This window comes from Miniopterus natalensis, chromosome X (genome assembly GCF_054644295.1).
Source record: "Miniopterus natalensis isolate mMinNat1 chromosome X, mMinNat1.hap1, whole genome shotgun sequence".
NCBI classification, from domain to species: domain Eukaryota; kingdom Metazoa; phylum Chordata; class Mammalia; order Chiroptera; family Miniopteridae; genus Miniopterus; species Miniopterus natalensis.
This window is the reverse complement of record NC_142103.1, coordinates 10186896-10203078: the sequence shown is the minus strand read 5'-3', so window position 1 is coordinate 10203078 and position 16183 is coordinate 10186896. Positions and strand designations below refer to the sequence as shown.

At 37.6% G+C, this 16183-nt stretch overlaps 1 protein-coding gene across 1 annotated transcript in view; it reads right to left on the bottom strand.

Annotated features, from left to right (window-relative positions):
- ENOX2 (ecto-NOX disulfide-thiol exchanger 2) overlaps positions 1 to 16183 on the bottom strand; it is a 256343-nt gene that overhangs the window by 150423 nt on the left and 89737 nt on the right. Inside the window, exon 3 of the mRNA XM_087813666.1 lies at positions 8701 to 8844. The gene's annotated coding sequence lies outside the window, so the exon portion shown is untranslated. The remainder of the gene's footprint in view (positions 1 to 8700; positions 8845 to 16183) is intronic.

Here is a 16183-nt window from a genome sequence, read left to right as displayed (position 1 = left end):
TGTGATACTATTAGCATGGGAAAGCCAACTCCTCTTGGTTATAGATGCACTTTCTGGAGTTCAAATGAATCAATCACATGCCACAGGGCTAGCCAACTTGAAATGATTATATAGGTCTGGTAATAATTGGTTCTGGTTCTGCCACGAATTAACCATGTTCCATCTCTAGGTCTCAATTTCTTCATTTGTGAAAATGATGGAATTAGACGAAGTTGCCTCCAATTCTAAAATATGATTCAACATCTACCATTAGACTCTATGTTACCAACATGTGATGCTGACTCACACTTTGTGTCTGCTGAGAAAAGAACTCCTAAAGACTTAGGTGGAATGAAGTCACAAAATCATTCCAAAGCTATGCCAATAGTTGGGATAACTTAAGAGAGGGTATTTGTATTTTTCTGTCCTGCCTCTTTTGTACCACCCTCAACCTCCTCTCCTCCTGACAGTCCTTGAAGATGAAAAAATTCATACTGAGTTTCTATCAGACCTGAGAAAGAAAGAAGTCAGAATACCTTTTTGATTGTCTAGTTATCAAGATATGGTTTTATTTCTTGAGACAGTAATCAGATAAAAATGTCCAAAGACTGAAGAAACTGAGTAGGGCTATTAGTCTACTCTTTTTCTTATTTTAATTCTATCTGAAGGAACAATAAGTCCTTCTTGCCTTTCGCAATATTACAATTCAGCTGACATGCTAGAAATACTACACACCAAAATATAAAATGGTGGCATTTCCCCTTCTTTAAAAGCAATCAATGCTTTCATTTGTGGACTTCAAAGTACATGTGAAATAAAAGTCTCAGCCCTGTGATTCTGAGGTAAATCAAAGGGCCGTAAGTGTCATAGAAAAGCTTCTTGGTTCACTGTCCCGCTTTTAGGTAAGAAAGGAAAAAAGTACTCCCGGGCTGATGAGTGCTCATGTCATTTTTATATTTCTCTTCCAAGTGGGCTTAAACAGCTTTCCCTGATAACTCATTCCAATATAGTTCTTCCGTCTGTCTGACTGAAACTCTCCTTGCTGCTTTGTAGGCCCTCTTCCTTTTATTAATCTAGCCTTAGTAGTGTTGGAACTGTTCACTGTCTTTCATATTGCCAAGTCTCATTTTGGTTATAGAAATTCTAAAGGGAACCTTGAGAACTGAGTTAGGGGTCTATAATCAAGTTTAGATACAAGCTGGAGGTCCTTGTCATATCATAACCTTGCTGGTGATGCTAGTCTACCTTAGTCAAAGTCATTTCTCCTTTCTGGTTATTAGAACCTCTTCTGTGAAATGAAATGAATATGAAAATATATTGAGATAGAATCACTACACTAATGAAAATTATTGAATCAAAAGGTCTTCCTGCAGATATTGAACTCTTGGGATTCAGTCATTATTGCAAATGGAAAATGGTTAAAGATCCCTCTTTTCATGCTTAGCTATTCATTATTTACATGAACACTGGCAATTCTGCTTAGTACTAGGCATCACATATTTAAGTGAAAACCTATCTTTCAGTACAGGCCTATGAGCGAAGACAATGGAAACAGGACTATATTCACACCTGGATGATTACTCTGGTATCATAATTATCCCCCCCTTTCAGAGAATTGACACCTTCTTTGGGTATTAGTGTACCATGATGCTTCTTAAAAGAATGCGTTCTATTTTTGTCATCATCTGGTTGGCCTCGTGGATTCTTCCACTTCAGTGGAAATATTTGAGAAGAGGGTTGACATCTCTTATTCCTACAAATCCATGTGGATCTCAAGCCAGGAGACAGCTGGAATCTTCTGGACAGGGACTTGGAATTACAATTTGTTAAGGGTTTAACAATCTTCTACTCTTTGGCCATAGAGTATCATCTGTATGAGTGGAATCACTGCAATCTTAGACAATTTGTGTAGCTGCAGCATCACTGAGGAAACATTTCCATGGGGGAAAAGATGAAATTTGAGCAAACACACTGAAGAATCTGAGCTTACCTTAAGATAAAAGCTGCAAAGCAGTCAGATACACAAAAAAAGAGGTTTTGGTCAAATATTGCAGTAATATCTAATCCAGATTACTGATCTATTTCACAAAGGAGTTGGGGCAGGACATCCAAACTCCACCTATCAGTTTCCCTTGGGCACTCATAAAGTTTCATCTAGTAAAGAGGCAAGGATCCCATTAGGGCCAGGAATTCTTTTCATAAGCACCAGATTTGATGTGTGGTTGCTCTAAGGATATAATTTCATAGATGTCTGAAGTTTGACCTTTAGGGAAAAGTGAGGTAGTCAGTTGATCAACATTAGATAGCAAGTGTCCAGTTTTGCACACAGCTCCACCTTGGGAGTGAAAAGAGAGTAATAGAGAAGATTAAGGCAAAGAGAAAGCAATTCTTCAGTCAAATATGTGATCAATCAACAAATATTTCTTGAGCATCTATTGTATGTAAGACATGTGAGTCAGGGGCCCTTCTAATAAGGGGCTGATGACTGAATTGAAGGACTAAGACATATTTGTATGCACAGATAACCAATAGTTCAAGGTGGTCTATAATCAGCGTCAAGTGATTGATATGAATATAATGGTTTCAGAGATATAATTGAACGATTCAGACTAGGATGATCAAGAAGGCTTCCTAGAGAAGGTAGGACTTGTACTAGGTGCTATCAGTTGGACAGGATTATAATAGGTGCAAGAAAAGGAACGGCATGCTAGGCAAAGGAAATGGCATGAAGTGAAGTAGGCAGGCACAGTGCCTATTTGGAGAAAGCAGCAGATAACCTTGGCTGAAATAGAAGACTTGTTTGGGGGATTAGCAGGAAAAAAAGCTGAAAAGAAAGAACCATGGCATCTCAGAGTTTTGAGGAATCCTAGAAATGATCAAATCCAAGCTCTGCTCACCTTATTCTCACACAAACATAGATTTCCCTAGTGTGACACCAATGTTTAATTTACATTTTAGTAATGGATTCAGATTCCTAATATCTACAGACATAGTAATTATGGCATAATAGTTAGAGATGGGCTTTGGAGTTGGAGGCCTGGCCAAAGTACTTGCTGGGTGTTCACCTTTGGGTATTATTTAACCTTTATTTCTTCGCCTATAAATATGGATAATCGTATAGTTAAAGTGGAGGTAGGGAGAAAAGGAGGAAGAATGCTTGAAGGAGACAAAAGAAAGATGATCCTGCAAAGTGTAATGCCAAGGAAGAGACAAGTAGAGAGAATTCAAAGGAGAGGTTGTTAACAGCATCAAATGAAGCAAACAGGTAAAGGTGGTCGAGACCTGACAAAAGGCCACTTACTTTGACAATTTGAAGGTCACTAGTGACCTTTAAGAAATTACTTTTATTATAAAAGAAGAGAGGCAGTTTGTAGAAAATGATGAGGTAGGAGGGGTGGGAAAGGAAGACAAGAAAAGAAAAAAAGAATTTGTAGTGAGTGACTGGAGCTGCAGGCAAAGACTCCTCCCTCATTTGTTGAGATGACAGAGAAGGGGGACGATGAAGAGGCAGAGAGAGGGAGGGGAGGGAGAGAGAGGAGGGCTTTGAGTCAAAGGGTCACAGGGCTGAGTGATGTAATGGCTACATGTGTATCTCAGCTTAGAACTGAAATGGCTTGTGGCTCCTTTAAGAACTTCCAACCCTAGCTTTTTCCCTCCTTGCCAAGATGCAGGGAATGGTGACAAAAGAAAAAGGAATTTCTGCTTACAAAATATCTTTCCTCTTCCTTTTTTCTAGTACTGCATAGGAAGAAAATACTATTATAAAGTAATCTGTGCATTTACAATACTGTAAGATTGCCAGCTGAACAATTATAAGACACTCCCTATATATTAAAACCTCATTAACTTGGGCTACAGTAATTTGAAATTTGTGGTAATTTAACCTGGGCTAGTTACCTTCATACTTACAAAGAAAGGGTTCAGTAAACAAATAGTGAGAAAGATTTCAAGGGAGCTGATTCTGCCTGCCAGGGGCCCTTTTCGCCTATTTTAAAGAACATACTGTTTTTTAAGAACTTCAGCCTATTCATTATTTGAATGCAAATTGATTCGGCTAATTATAGATTAGCATAATCTACTGCTAAAATCCTATATCAGCAACAGATACTTTGGTCTAACTGAATATGCTCATTAGAAATAAAACTGCAATTGTTTAAAGTTAGTTCACAGCTCAGATTAATGCATATCTTCTTTCCCTCATGAGTTAAAAACAGTTCAGGAGGTATTACTCTAAACTAGCACATCAGTTATCACCAACACAGTGGAAAAACTAGTAAGTGATCAAAAAAGGCCTTAGAGCAACCAACACAGATGTCTTGAAGTTGATACCCTAAGTCCTGTAACTCTCTCCATAGCAGGTTCTTTTACAGCTGATTTAACTCTTACTTAACATACTAATCTGTAACACCAATTTGGAGAGCTGGTGGGCTTTTTAAAGTTCCTAATTGATTAGGAGAAAACGGGCTGCTACTTGAAAGGACACAGAGAAACTAGAAGTGACTGCAGACTGCAGAAAGGAGACAGGACATGTGTAAAATGTGTCTGTAAATAAATAAAAAAACACCAGTCTAGGACAATTTAGTGTAGAATTACAAGACCTATATTCCTTACAAAACCCTGAAAACTATAATAGAGTATTATAGTGCAGTACAATAGCTAATGACGAAAATTGTGTCTCTGAATCATGGGTGAGGAACCTTTTTTCCACCAAGGGCCACTTGGATATTTATAACATCATTTGCGGGCCATACAAAATTATCAACTTAAAAATTAGCTATGAAAAAAGCTCCTAGATCTATTGAATTTCGAGTCCCGCCTGTGGCTGCCTTGGCAGAACCAGACCAAATGATTCTGCAGGCTGTATACAGCCCTCAGGCCAGATATTCCCCACCTCTGCTCTAAATGATCAAGCGAAGTTTAGATTATGTTAAATATATGCCTTAAATAGGCAGATAAGTTTATAGGGGATGATCACTTAGTAAGGTGTATAAATGTCTAATCACTATGTTGTATACCTGAAACTAATATAATAATGTATGTCAACTGTAATTGAAAAATAAATTTATTTTAAAATGGAAGATAAGTTTATATGATTTGTAGCCATAATGGTTAACCTGAAAATGTGATGCTTAAAAAGATGAAATACGTATTATCATATGATAATAATAAAATAAAAGCAACATTTATTCAGTGATTAATATATGCAGATATCATGCTAAGCTCTTTACCTGTATAATTTCATTAAATTTAACTAACAATGCTAAGAAGTAGGTTTTATTTTCATTTTTACTTTTTAAAAATGAAATTAGTGGGGTGACAGTGGTTAATTAAATTATATAGGTTTCGGGTGTACAATTCCATAATAAATCATTTGTATATTGTATTGTGCGTTTACCACCTCAAGTCAAGTCTCCTTCCATCACCATTTATTGCCCCTAGACCCTCTTCTACTTCCACCCTCGCCCCTTTCCCTCTGGTAGGTACCATACTGTTGTCTGTGTCTATGAGTTGTTTTTTCCTCAATACTTTTACCTTTTTCACTCAGCCCTGTAACACCCCGCTCCTCTGAAAGTATTATGCTAAGTGAAATAAGCCAGTGAGAAAGACAAGTGCCATATAATTTCACTCATATGTGGAATCTCATGAACAAAATAAATTAACAAACGAAATAGAAACAGACTCATAGATAAAGAAGTCGGTTTTAGTATCACTTCCACTTTACAGTTGAGGAAAGTGAATCTCGGAGAGGTTAAAGAACCAAACCAAGGCCACAGACAGAGACAGGCCTGGGATTAGGACTCAGGCCAGTTCCTTGGCTATATACTATGCGTTTCCAGGGGTCCAGAAAATACAGCTCTCTAAGAATCACTATTTTCTTGAGGGCTCCAACTAGTTAATGTTTTACTGTATTTTTGTATTCCAAACTTGTAGTTAACAAATATCTTGATTTATACCCCAGTACTGGCACAAGAACAGGTATACAGATCAATGGAACAGAAGAGAGACCCCAGAAATCGACTGATGCCATTATGCTCAATTAGTATTTGACAAAGGAAGCAAGAGCAAGCAGTGGAGTAAAGATAGTCTCTTCAATAAATAGTGTTGGGAAAATTGAACAGATACATGCAAAAAAAAATGCAACTAGACTACCAACTCACATCATACACAAGAGTAAACCCAAAATGGATAAAAGACTTAAATGTAAGTTGTGAAACCATAAAAATCCTAGAAGAAAACATACAAAGTAAAATTGCAGACATCTCACGTAGCAGAATTTTCACTGATACATCTCTTAGGGCAAGAGAAACAAAGGAAAAAATAAATGAATAGGACTACATCAAACTAAAATAGCTTCTGCACAGCAAAATAAACCATCATCAAAATGAAAAGGGACCCATTGTATGGGAGAACATATTGGCCAATGATATACCTGATAAGAGGTTAATTGCCAAAGTATATAAAGAACTCATACAACTCAACAAAAGGAAGACAGTCAATCAAATTAAAAAATGGGCAAAGGACCTAAATATAGGCTTTCCCAAAGAAGACATAGATGGCAAATAGACATAAAAAAATGCCCAATGTCACTAATCACCAGAGAGATGCAAATTAAAACTACAATAACGTATTACCTCACAACTGCTAGAATGGCTACCATCAATAAATCAACAAACAGCAAGTGCTGGCGAGGGTGTGGAGAAAAGAGAACCTTAGTCCACTGCTGGTGGGAATGCAGACTGGTGCAGCCACTATGGAAAACAGTATGGAGGTTTCTCAAAAAATTAAAAATGAAACTGCCGTTTGACCCAGTGATCCCACTTCTAGGAATATATCCTAAGAAACCCAAAACACCAATCAGAAAGAATATATGCACCCCTATGTTCATAGCAGTGCAATTTACAATAGCTAAGATCTGGAAACAGCCCAAGTGCCCATCAGTAGATGAGTGGATAAAAAAGTTGTGGTACATTTACACCATGGAATACTATGCATCTGTAAAAAAGAAGGATCTCTTACCCTTTGAAACAGCATGGAGGGACCTGGAGAGTTTTATGCTAAGCGAAATAACCCAGTCAGAGAAAGACAAATATCACATGATCTCATTTATATGTGGAATCTAATGTACAAATGAAACTGATGAACAAAATAGGTCCAGAGGCATGGATGCATGGAAAAGATTGACAGATCTCAGAGAGGAAGGGGTTGGGGAGGAAAGGAAGAGATTAACCAAAGAACTTGTATGTATATATGCATAACTCATGGACACAGACAATAGTGTGGTGAAGGCCTGGGGTGGGGCTAGGGGCTGGGTGGAGGTGGGCAAAGTGGGGGAAAATGGGGGATATCTGTAATAGTTTCAACAATAAAAAATAAATAAATAAAAATTTAAAAAAATATCTTGCCCCGGCTGGTGTGGCTAAGTTAGTTGGGCATTGTCCTTTGCACAGAAAGGTTGCAGGTCTGATTCCAGGTCAGGGCGCATGCCTGGGTTGTGGGCTCAATCCCTGGTCGGGGCATGCAGAAGGCAGCCTATTGATGTTTCCTTCTCACATCAATGTTTCTCTGTGTCTCCCTCTCCCTTCCTCTCTCTTTCTCTAAAACTCAAAGTATATTTTTTAAAAATCTTGATTTATAAGCAGAAAGACCTATGATCTAAGAGTCAGATATGATGTTATATGTTTGTAAACATGTTTTATGTTGTAAGTTAAATGTAAAAGTAACAGGAAAAAGCCCTGGCTGGGTGGCTCAGTTGGTTAGAGCCTTGTCCCGTGCACCAAAAGGTTGCAGGGTTTGATTCCCAGTCAGGGCACATACTTAAGTTTTGTGTTTGATCCCTGGTCGGAGTGTGAAGAGGAGTCAACCAACTGATGTTTCTCTCACATTGATGTTTCTGTCTCTCTCAAATCAACAAGAACTTATCATCAAGTGAGGATTAAAAAAGGGAAGTAATGGTAAAAAAATACAGAACAAAACAAAAACAAAAACACCATGAATAGGTCTGTTAGGTCCATCCCAAATTCTCAGATCAGTCTCTATATACTAAGGATACTATTTTCAAATTAATAGTCAAGCAACAAAGAGATGAAATTTTAAAATATCAAATCATCAATTAAGATCTGGTTCTCTTATTGTTTCCCCATTCGTTTTAGAGAATTTAACACGAGAACAGGCCAATGGGAGGCTGTTATAGAGGATTCAGGAAAATCTATTCATCAGCTGTTCTAAGAGGGCATAAAACACATTTGGGCATAGCGTGTACTTCGGGAAACGGGTAGGGTGGACAGATGCAAATATCTTCATTAGTAGTAAAAGTGCGGGGGCCTGCCACATGCACATATAAAGGAAAATGTACAGTGAAACCATTCACTCATACAATTCCTTATACCTAAATCAATGTTCCTTACTTATCTCTTCCTGTCTCAAGCCTAGCCATTCAAGGGCCAGCTACAAATGTCATATCTGCTGTGAAGTGTCACAGGAAGCTCCTACGGTTTTATTTCTTTTACACATTCACCACAGCACTGATGATTTTTTAAATTAGAGTTATTTATGTATGTGTCCCCCCTTCTCCCATCTCACCATGAGTTCCTTGAAGGCAGGGGACTTTCTCATTTACATAGTTCCTACAAATTCTAGCACAAGGCCTGCCACATACCGGGCTCTACGAAAATGTTGAATCAATAGCACTGGCTTAAGAAAGTGCATTACCGCCTAGCTTACCTGAAGGAGTATTTGCTCTCTTTCTTTTCTTGCTTGACTCCCCTCCATTCTCAATGAGGCCTTCTGTGACCAAAGGGCCACCGGCACTACCAAACTGCAGGGGTTCGTTGTTGTTGGCAGGGTCAAAGGGCAGCTGGTTCAATCCTAAAGAAGAAAAAGAAGCCAAATTCCAGACTCCATTAAGGACTGGGATGTCTCCAGATTTTATTATATGAGTCACTAGAGTAAAACTCTAAATCTTAAGAGTCTAGGAGTAACCAGTGAATTCTTGAAACAAGTTGCCCTCTATAATTTTTACAGATCTTATTGACAAATACAATGAAAATAAAGGTTCTTATAAGACTGTGGCTCTGTCATTTGTAAGATCCCTCCTGTTTCTGGGAAATTAACATTTGTCCACAAACTGTCAGTTATCTTCTCCCTTCTCCCTTAAAGAGATAGGACCCTCCTTATTTATTTATTTATTTATTTATTTATTTATTTATTTATTTATCCTTACCCAAGAATATTTTTTCCCTTAGCTTTTCAGAGAGAGAGAGAAACACCGATTCGAGAGAGACACATCGGATTGGTTGCCTCCCGCTCTTGCCCTGACTGGGGCGGAGCCTGCAACCACGGTACCTGCCGTTGGCGGGACTCGAACCTGGGACCCTTCAGTCTGCGGGCTGATGCTCTAACCACTCAGCCAAACTGGCTAGGGTGATAGGACCCTCTTTAAATGTGGCTATAGTTGAACCCACTCTTTCTTTGAAAAGCTCAGCCACGTATTCCATTGATTATCCCTTGACATTTTCCCATGTTTTCATTGCAAGGGTTGTTGAATTTATACAGATATACTCATTAGACTATCCTGGTGTCAAAGTCTCTTCCAATGATGATACACAGTTTTCCAAAAAAGAAAACCATAATTACATAGCAATGAGAAAAGGAAACAAAGATACAGAACTAGCAAAGGGGGTTTATTCAGTAGTTGAGGTGTTGGGGAGTTATGACCCAAGTTTTGGGAAGTGTTAATCACATCTTCTTCAAATGATGTCAGAAGCATGGTCATTTACGAGTAGCTGTTACGTCACATAAAATGGCAAAAGTCAATTTCTGCTAAGTCTTGCACAATTCAGCCAGGGATGAGCAGAGATAGTTTGTTATTCCTCTGGCAGCAGCACCTGAATTCTCAAGTGCTTCAATTAAAACTCCCTGAAACGTGGAATCAAAAGCCTTGTTAAAACCCAACGTTAGGCAATCTCTCCTGAGCCTTTTATCCACCGGTTCTCTAATCCTATCAGAGGAATCAGGTTGGCCTGCCGTGGCTCATTCTTTAACTCTCAATTTTTCTATGACCCAGAGCTATATAATAATTCTTGAGGCAATGTTGTGAAATATCAATAAAATCTTGGGATCCAGTCAGGCAAAGGTCAATCGAGTTTCAGTAAAATGAATGCTAAGGTTCTAACAAAATGACTTTATATTATTGTTTTTAATAAAAAGTATCCCTATACTAACGTTTCAGCCCACACAACAAGTACCATTTCTTCAGCAATCAGATTCCACTTGGAACACCTCCATTAAATATCTCCTGGGACTTGTCAAATATCCTTCCATTATATCATTTGAGTAACTAAGTGAAATAATGAAAATTTGCTTTTGCATCTTAAGTCAACCATTCACTGTATCACATCTATGTCCTATTAATTCCCTACCATGACTAGAACTAAAGAAACAAACACCAATTCCTTTGTATTAGAAAACACTGAGATCATGACCACGACTATTTTCAAAGAACACCAGATGTTTATATAATTTACAAATAAAGATGTTTCCTTTGCCTAAGTAGTCCCAGAGTCAAATATGATTAGTGTACTATTCCAAACCTTTCTTGGTATTTCTTTCTGCAATATCATACTGACCAAAACAAGTTCCATGGAAGATTGAATGGTATAGTGGAAACAGTATGTGGTTTGAAGCCTGATATATCAGGGTTCAAATGCTGGCTCTGTCCTTTACTCGCTGAGTAGCTTTTGGCAATTCTTGTAATTTCCCTTAGTCTTAATTTTCATAATGTATAAAAGGGGGTTTATAACATTGCACAGAGTTGTTGCAAAGATAAGCACACTATATACATATATAATACTTTGTATAATATATATATTTAAAATTATGATTATCTTATTATTCTAAGTAAATTAAAATAAACTACTCCCCTGTAAGTTTGTAAGCTTCCCCCCAAAAAGATGCCCCCTCCAGCTATCCCTGGTGCCCAGTACCATGCCTGCCCTATATGGGTATTGAATGAATGAATGAATGAATGCTCAGTATGGTAGGGAGAGGTGACTCATTCTATTAACTCATGCAGTTAAAGACTTGACAGCTGATAATCAAGAATTAATGCCACAATTTAAAAGTTCTGATGCTGATTATATCAACATTACTTGACATAATTAGATTCCAAATGCATCTTCATCACTTGAGTACTATGCTGCAGGATGGTAAAATCTTGATCAAAAGGAATGCTCAGGGATTAGGAGGTTCTGATTAATAATGGGTAATCAGGGAATTTTTTATTTTTTTGCATTTGTTAATTTTACAGAATAATATATTAATTCATTTCTCTAGCTTATTAAGTAGATGACTAAGGATCTTACAGAGCTTCAGAGCCAGAGCCATGATCTGTAAAAGGAGGTTAATAGCAGTACCTTACTCATGGGACTATTAATAAGATTAAATTAGATCCTGTATGTAGAATAATCTGCATCAAATCTGGCATATAGCAGGTGCTCAATAAATATTAACTGCTATTATTATGATTTTGAATTTCCATTTTTAATTTATAGAATTGTTGATGTACAATGTGAGGAGACTGTTCTGAATTGGTATAACCTGATCTAAGGATATATCCTACTTTCTTCATTAAACCTTTTCATTGATGTTTGTACCTTTTTCTAAAAGTTGAAGGAGTCCAGGAAAAAAATCTGATGAGTTAAAGGTATTCAGTCATAGACACTTGACTATAATCATGCTTGCCTTTTACTTAGTCCCAGATGATGCTCTGGGGATTTAGGTATTTTGTTCCTCATACTAATATACAGATTTTTGATTAGGCACTGAGTAAGACTGAGATTTCAAGTACTTTCTGTGTATCCACCTCACATGTGATATAGATATGTGAAAATCTTGATAATTCAGCATACCATCTCAGGCTTTGTTTCTTATAGAAAAAGATCTCATATCAAGGAGAAAGAGAAATGCCATTCAGTAAGCTGATTCACTGAATACAAATCCATATTTTATATTGTTCAGGACCCAATACAGTCTCTAAAGATTTGTAGTTGGAGAACAGGGGCTATAGAAGTATCAAAATCCTATGATACTTTTATTGTATCCTAGCTACTAGCTGCTTCCTAGCTACTTTTATTGTATTGTTTCAGTCCTCCCTTAGAACAGCACTAAATAAATCAATAAATCAGGAAATCAATAGGTACTAATAGGATCTTTTCTGTGTCATGTACATATGATCAATGTTGAATGCTGTTTTAAGTAAAATTGCACCATCAAAACTATTTAAATTCGACAAAGAAAACCACCACTATACTATAATTTCAAGAATTCTTGTTGCTAAAATTTCAATTATGATTTAAAAGTAAGATATTATGAATTATAATATTGTACTTCTCACCCAAACTATAGAATTGATCTTTAAATCTCTATGGAAGTTATTTCTACCATTTTCTACTATACATGAAGAAACTGAAAATAGATTAGGAAGAAACTTTTGAGGTTATCTAATTCATTCTTCTATGCAAAACAGGAATCATCTATAAATTCCTGACAGGCCTAAATCCAGGGGGCACTTCTTAGCCTGAGGATCATTCCTTGCAATGCTCCTGGGGATTCAGCTTGTTTTCCTTACCTTAAAAAAACTACCACCTACTCTATTTTGAGGGTTCCTTTCATCTTCTGAAAACTGCCTAGAATGCATTTTGTTTAACTGTTAACTTACTTACAATCCCTAAAATAAGCACATGGATGTCTACCTTTTTAAGGGTTTTACTGATAATCACTGCAAGAAAAATAAATGAGGGAGTCACAAATAATTAACAAAGCAAAGTGAGAAGTTTCCTAAACTCTTATACATTTCTTATAGTCCTTGCTTTTATTCCTGAGGATAAAGTTAGGAACACTTTGAACCTTGATCATCCATTTCTCCTCATATCTTGTGCCCTCATGGTCAAAGCCTACAAAATGTACAGCTTGTTGAAAGGGAAGCACAAATTGACATGATAAAGGAAAATAAATAATAAATATTAGTGTTATAGATTTCTGCTATTTCTGTACCTTATTATGTTCACAATTAAACAAGTCCATGTGATAATGTAATTTCATCTAAAACCAAGTTGACCAGTTGTTATTTCATGCCATGAGAGAAATACAGATTTTCTGACTTAACACACCTGAGGCCACCTTACAAAGTACTGTATGCATATTGGAGAAGGGTGGGGCTGGGGACTTGGATAATGACTTTTCTGATCGCATGGAACCAGGGGATTTAAAATCTCAAAATGAAGTGTGGTTCTCTGCGAATCCTCCAATCTGCAGGTCAAGGAGTTCACAGGCAATGATATCTGCCTTACAGATGCAAATGATTCCTGGGCTTTGAGGAAAGCATTGAAGAATTTCCATGATTCTTGTGAAAGAAGATCAATGATCTCTTTGTGCCCAGCTGCTGTAATAGTTACTGTCACAATTCACTTTACAGAGCTTTCTACTATCAGGTCAAATTAGGACTAATCTTCCTGATGCAATCTAACACTTTTAATGATTGCCCCAGGTTACAGCAGGGAAATGTGACCCTGTGGGTCCCCGCCACTTCTTATTTGCATCTGTGGCCCACAGACTTAAGATGGTATAACCTTAGCAAAAAAGGCACACAATTCTACTCTAGTTTAGTTCCTTTGAAAAGAAAATGGTTAGGTCCTGAGAAATCTGGTAAATTCAATCCAAGGCAGAAATTTCCAGACAGATATTTATGTTGAAAAACATATACTAACAATTTTTGTGCAAGAGGAATATTATAATTAATTTGTGTATAAAACAAATTTCTATAATCTGAGTCCTATTTTCCAACTGACTTCAGTTTAAAATCAGATATGGGTCTCCAAGGTAAGGGGAAGAAAAGGATCTACAAATTAGTCTTTAATTCACAACATTTGGAGAAATAAGGGGTTAGGATAATGGCCAGGTGCTTAATGTGCTGGCATGAGCTTTTGTAAGATTTATCCATCTCTGGGAGCCCCTCCTCCTTCCTCAGTCTAGCCCGGAAAACCTCTGACCCCATATTTTCAGCTCTCACTACCCAATGGCTCCATCTGCTACTTCTTGAGGAAATATTTATAATGTCTAAAAGAGTTGGACTGCAATATCACTCTGTAGCCACAGAGGTTAGAGGCCAAAACAAATAAGCATTTCTCAGTTCTAGGTCTTAGCTGATATTAAACAAATGAAACCTACTTTGTGAATTTTGTGAATTCAATATTCTGTATAACTGGTTTAGCTGCAGCAAGGGTAACTGTAAAAGACTGATGGGTTAAGTGAAAGCGAAGGGAAGTGATGAGAAAATAAAGGACCAAAGTCCTCTTCTACTAAGGGGCTTGCTTGAATGGTGGTGAACATAAGACCAACAGAGCAAAATTTACCCTTAAGTCACCTTTTTCAAGGTGTGATCATGTCACGGTGGATTTTCAGTGACTGTGATCTTTCGGCCACTTTTAGTGACTCCCCAAACTACTTGGTCAGGCATTCGAGTCCTTCATAATAAATCTCCACGCATTCCAAGCCTTGTCTCCTACTGTGCCCTAGCTTACACTGTACCCCAAAACTTCTTGAACTTTAATGTGAACACATGTTCCCTGGGGATCTTGTTAAAATGCAGATTTTGATTCAGCAAGTCTGGGCTGTGGTCTGCTTTTCTAACAAGTTCCTAGATGATGCTGATTCCGGTGGGAAACACACTTTGATTAGAAAAGGCTGACACTCTAGCAAAAGGGGAAAAGGGGGCTACCTAGAATTCATCAAATCATTACAGTACTTTCCTACCTCCACACTTTTGGTTCACGCTGCTCCTCCACCTCCTTCTTGATTTCCAGCCTTCACAATACTATCCTCCCTTTAGGGTTTATCTCACCCAATCTAATACGTAACACACAGCATGGGGCAGGGCCATAGGGAGAACTACCATTCACTGGCTATTCAGAATGTGCCCTGTTTACATGCGTTATCCCATTATTTTATTTTCTAGTTATTAGTCCCATTTTACAACAAAGAAAGGGAAACTTACAGAGTTTAAATAAATTTCCCAAGGTCACACATCTAATAAGCAGAACAAGGAACTTGGGCTTTTTTAAGTTCTAAAACATTATTCTGGCCCTTCTCAGACCTTACTCTGTACTTTTCCTATGCATTTTAGAGCATGCCTTCTGTTGAGGTTCGCTGAGTATTTGTCTTATCCTTCCTTCCCACTACCATTAAGTTGTAAATTCCTTGAGGGCGGACATTCCAGTCACTTTTAAAAGTCTCATCTCCTCCAAGATGCCTAGCATTGTGCTTAGTACACTCCAGAAATGTGTATTAAACTTAACTTGGTTACAACTTTGGGTGCACTAGCTGTGTTTCCCATCTCAGACACCAAGAAACCTGCTTATGGGTCTGTTATGAAGGGAAGAAGGAAGTATGATTTGGGGTTTTGTTGAGCATTCCTGGTATCCCATCTATTCTAGGATTCCTGAAGATTCTTGAGGACGTAATGGTAGACAGACTATCATATACTCTGCCTCTAAACTTGACTCTACATAACTTCATTCTCCCTTTTTAAGAGGCAAAACAGTCCTGCCATTGACTAAGATCCTTATAGGAGAAAACACTGTGAAGGAAACCCCATATATGAATCTTCTCTTAATAGTTCTATGGACACAAGGTTCAGATTCCTGCTTTACAAATTACAGTCAAGAAAAGGCAATCCCTGGAGATGTACTGTCCAACACAGTTGACTTATCTGCATGCATTCATTTAAATCTAAGATTAAATGAATTAAAATGAAATAAAATGAAAAGTTCAGTTCCCCAGCTATACTAGCCACATTTCAATTGCTCAAGATCCACAAGTGGCCAGTAGCTACTGTATTAGGCAGCACAGAACAGAATATGTATTTCCCTTATCACAGAAAATTTTACTGACAGTGCTTCTCTAGATTCAAACCCACATCTGCTACTTGCTAGCTGTGCCACTTACAAAGGGTGTAAAACAAGTCATTTGAACTCTGTGAGATGGTTTCTGTACTGTAAATGGAGATGACAATGCCCCCCCTTACAGGGGAGTGAGGAAAATTAAATGAGAGAATGTGTTTAGGGTCTAGAGCATATTAGACACTAAATAGGTGCTAGCTCCATTCTAACCCAATCAGGAATTTATATGAACTTGCCTCCTAAATGAAGTA